This window comes from Silene latifolia, chromosome Y, assembly GCF_048544455.1.
Source record: "Silene latifolia isolate original U9 population chromosome Y, ASM4854445v1, whole genome shotgun sequence".
NCBI classification, from domain to species: Eukaryota; Viridiplantae; Streptophyta; class Magnoliopsida; order Caryophyllales; family Caryophyllaceae; genus Silene; species Silene latifolia.
In genome coordinates this window covers 455,057,455-455,062,249 of record NC_133538.1, presented here as the reverse complement: position 1 = coordinate 455,062,249, position 4,795 = coordinate 455,057,455, and the positions used below count along the sequence as shown (strand labels likewise).

The window sequence follows — 4,795 nt, the reverse complement described above, 5'->3', positions numbered from 1 at the left end:
TATTCCTTGAGGCAGTTCTTATTTATTTTCTTTAAGTGTTGTTAATGCCTAGGTCAGACAGGTTTGAGTTAGTTTCAGCTGATTCGGAGTCAGAGAGACTATTCAGGCATAGACTTCGTCTGCAAAGAGAATCACAAAAGGAAGCCTTGAGTACTTTCGAACCAGACCTTCAACATTTCCTTTTTTACTGAAAACCCGTCTTTTGAAGAAGATATTTCCAGTTCTGTAAGCCAAGCAGTAAAAATGCCGAACATTGCTAGTCACTCGGAGCCTAAAGCAGCTTCAATTCCAAAGGGTTTCAATCTCCAGACTGAGGATGGGAATAAATTTGACATCCGTCCTTCCTATATCAATCTGTTGGAGAGAAATCTCTATAGAGGTGTGGCAGGTGAAGACCCGAGGAAGCACATGGAGGTCTTTACGGACTTCTGTTCTACTATCCCCGCCACAAAGGGGGTAACTCAAGACAAGATTAAGGAGGTTCTGTTTCCTTTCTCTTTGACTGACTCAGCCAGGGAGTGGCTGACTGATTTGGACCGCACGGCCGTAGGGGTTACTAACTGGGAGACCCTTTCTCTTGCTTTTTATAAGAGATATTTCCCTCAACAGCGCACCAATCAGCTGAGGGCAAAGATCACAAGTTTCAAGCAGGCACCTGATGAAACTTTATATGAAGCATGGTCCCGTTTCAATAATTTAGTGAGGTCTATTCCTCACCATGGTTTCGATCCGTGGTTTCTGTCTAACCAGTTTTACAATGGGCTATATGATGATCACACAACCATACTTGATGCGTCATCTAACGGAAGATTCCAAGAGAACACTGACGATGATAAGGGATGTGCGCTTATTGAAGAGATGGCGAATCACTGTGCTGAGTATGGAAACCCGAGGGATGGTATTAGAACATTTCATGCAGTTGATAAGCAAGTTGTGGCTCAGCTGGAAGCCATGAATGCTAGATTTGATAAGTTGGAGTTACATTCCGCTGGGGAGCCTAAGACGGTCTATATGCTTACTAGAGGGGAGACCGTCACATGTGAGAGGTGTGGTAGCAACGACAGCCATACTGCTATTGGTTGTCTTACAGAGAAGGAACAGGTCCTTGCCTTTCAACAATATAGGCAAGGAGGGGGTTCCTATTATAATAATCAAGGGACAGTCCATCCCAATCTGAGGTGGATAAGTCAAAATGTGCTCAATCCTAACCCTCCTCCGCACCAGCAGCAGCTGTATATTCCTCCACATAAGAATCAACAAGGCTTTCAGAAGCCTCCTTCCTTCCCTCCTCCCAATCACGGTGCATCATCTTCTGGAGGGGTGAGTGAGATAGGGGAGCTAAAGACGATGTTGCAATCTTTTACAAAGCAGTGGCAGCTGAGTGATCAACAGAAAGATGCATCCATCAAGGCACTTGAAACTCAAGTTGCCCAGTTAGCCGCGAATCAGTCCACAAGGAAACCGAGTCATTTACCGTCACAAGCTGACAAAAATCCACATGAGACGGTAAATTTAATTAATTTGAGAAGCGGTCATTCATATGAAGGACCAGAAGTGTTGAAATCAGACCCGAGGAAGGTTATAACTGCTGATGAACAGTGTTCTGGTGAAGAAAAGGAGCTGGCGGCTAAGAAAGTACTCGATCGACTAGTTTCTGGGGTCGATCGAGTAAAAATGCTGAAGAAAGTGCTCGATCGAGTGGAATTTCTACTCGATCGAGTGAACAGGAAAAAGGAACTGCTCGATCGAGTGAAATTTCTGCTCGATCGAGTGACTCTGTTGAAGAAACTACTCGATCGAATGGGATTTTTGGTCGATCGAGTAGTATGGATAAAGGAAAGCTTGATCGAGAGCCTGCTACTGCTTGATCAAGTGAAAAATCACCTGAAAGACCTCGTTCGAGAGGAAAGAAGCATCCAAAGGATTTGGAGCTTGATCCGGCTGACACGTTGGAAGAGAGGAACAAGGGACTCGAGATACCCATCACGGTTCCCATCCCGAGGCGGTTGGAAAGTACTAAAGCTAATCAAAAATTCGGCAAATTTTCCGATCTTCTGAAGAGCTTGCAGGTCACTGTGCCATTCGCCGAACTGCTGACACAGGTACCCTCTTACCTTAAATTTATGAAAGAAATTTTATCGCGTAAGAGGCACATTAATGATCATGAGACGGTAGCTTTGACCGAGGTAGAGACGACCCTAGTTCAGAATAAGTTACCTCCCAAACAGTCAGACCCGGGTAGTTTTTCGATTCCGTGTCACATTGGTACCCATTTGATTGATAACGCGTTATGCGATCTTGGCGCTAGCGTGAGTGTCTTACCGTTGTCTCTGGCTAAGAGACTTGGTTTGACAAAGTTTAATTGCATAAACATGACTGTTCAGATGGCCGACCGTAGCATATCACGACCACTAGGTGTCATAGAAGACATACCTGTTAAGATCAGAAGGTTCTTTATTCCCGTTGACTTTGTTGTACTTAACATCCCCGAAGATGCACATACCCCTATTATTTTAGGGAGACCATTTTTATTTACTGCCCGTGCAGTAATAGATGTCGGGGGCAAGACATTGACTTTTCAGGTTGGGGACGAGGAGTTGATATTCCATCAATCTAAGTTCCGGAGGGCTCCCATTCAAGCTCAGCCTTGCAATGCCCTCTCTTCTATTGATCCTATTATTGACACTCCAAATGAAAATTTGGAGCATTGTGCTGCTATTGTGACCCCTCCGCCTCAGGTTGAGAGAAAAAAGGAGGAAAGTTCGTCTGTTTTCCTTCTTTGCAGTGAGATGAAAATAATGCAGGAGCTGTCAAGGGGTGTTGTGCAATTAATGTCAGTCAAGGTGGGAGTGACAGTGTTAAAGCTGGTGAGAAAGGAGCAAGGATGAGAAAAGTCCGCGCATATGTGGGTGTCAACTATTCTCCTCCCAATGATTCAAGTTCAAGCTCGTGGAAGCTAAAGAGGACAATAAATGTTGCTGAGATGACGTCCTCCAGTCCGGAGCCCTCCAAGGGGATACTGAATTTCCTTGGGAAGTGAGCGGAGAAATGCCCCGTGTACCAACTTGTAAAAACAATTTTTAAATTTTCCGTTGAACTTTATTTCTTGCTTTTAATTAGGACAATTAGAATTTAAACAATTCTTAGCGTAGATTAGAGACTATAGACTGTTACTTTGCGTATTTGGTATTTTGGGATACTTTTGCGAGTGTTTCTATGCAGGTTTGGGGAATTTTACGCAAATTCAAAGGAAGAATGACAAATTCAAGAGCTTACACGAGGAAAAGAGCTCGATCGAGTACTTTTTGTACTCGATCGAGTGAAATGTGGTCGATCGAGTGATTCCATTTTAGTCGATCGAGTAAAGCAGAAATGGGGAGTTCTCGATCGAGTAAATTTCTACTCGATTGAGTAGATGGATCAATAAAATCCTCGATCGAGCAGTTCTAAACCACTCGATCGAGTGAAATGGGAAAATACACGCAGGGAGTCTTCTTTAACTCCTTTTTTTTCCTTTGCTATTTCATTTAAACCCCTTTTTTTTTCGACAACCCTTCCCTTTTGCGATCAAAAACCCCAAAATCCTCCACATTTCTTGCCCTTTTGCCAAATCCGTCACCTACATTGTGCTTATTGTTGATTAATCGTCATTTGCCCTCTGTCTTCCCTTTGATTTACGCTCATTTACACTGTCTATTGAGGGAATTAGGGTTCCGCGGTTTTCGATCAAAAAATCACCTATTTTGCTTATTTCTTGTCGATTAATTGTTCTTTGTGGGTTCTATATCATCAAGTAAGTGATCCTTACTCTTCTTTATCCTTTAATTTCTTTAATTTTTTCCACTTATGAGGATAATCAAGGATTAGGGTTTTGATTTTCTGTTTGGGTCGATGTTTTCGACTATAATTTCGATTTAATGCTTAATTTGTCTTGCTTGATGATCAATTCCCATTCCTCATTGATTTTTACATGTCTAAATTCGAATTTTGCGCGACATTTGCATTTAGGGGTTTTTACAGTCGAAACTTTCGACTGAAAATTTGTCCGTGCTGCTACATTATGCTTAATTCGCCTCTATTGATGCTTAATTTGCCGCCATTGACACCTGCTATCCTTCCCCTATCATTGTTTACTTGGTGTATTCAAATTTTTGAGGAAATAGTTGGGAATCTATGTGCTGAAGGTCGAATTTTTCGACTGGTTAGGGGAATTCTCATGCCGTTTTCATGCTGTTTAGCTGCTATTTTCTTATCAATTCCACTGCCATATTTATTTAAGATGGATTCTAGCTCGATGTCTTTGTCGAGCTCTTCTGCCAGTCCGTCTTTGTCTCTGTCTGAGACGGTAGTCCCTGGTGTTATTACCGTCTCCGCACCGGCCATCACTTCTGTGTTCTTGGTCTCTGCTGCCGGTATAGTTTTTACACCAACTAGCACTGCTGCTAGCCCTGTTTCGGCTGCCACTTCAGTCACAGCCACCACCGCTACTAGCACTGCTGCTAGACTTTCTTCCTCAGTGGTGGTCACAGCAGCCACAGCCTCTACTTCAGTCACGATGAGCACACCTGTGGCGGACTCACCAGCAATTGCAGCTTCTTTTCGGGCGGCTCTAGTTCCTCGCACCGTCACTGCACGGGCTTCTACTTCGGGTTCTAGAGGCCGGGGTCGAGGTCGTGGACGTGCTCGTGCTACACCAGCTCCTGCCACTTCTACTTCTGATGCTCCTGGTGGCACGGTTACCATCCGAGGGGACAACTCCCTCGACTCCCACCCTGAGTACCCACAGGTAATTTTT

At 43.9% G+C, this 4,795-nt stretch overlaps 1 non-coding gene across 1 annotated transcript; it reads right to left on the bottom strand.

Annotated features, from left to right (window-relative positions):
* Positions 1–619: 619 nt before the first annotated feature.
* On the bottom strand, positions 620–725 carry LOC141636475 (small nucleolar RNA R71). The gene has a single exon (XR_012541082.1). It is a non-coding gene; the product is annotated as a small nucleolar RNA R71 (small nucleolar RNA).
* Between the last annotated feature and the right edge of the window lie 4,070 nt (positions 726–4,795).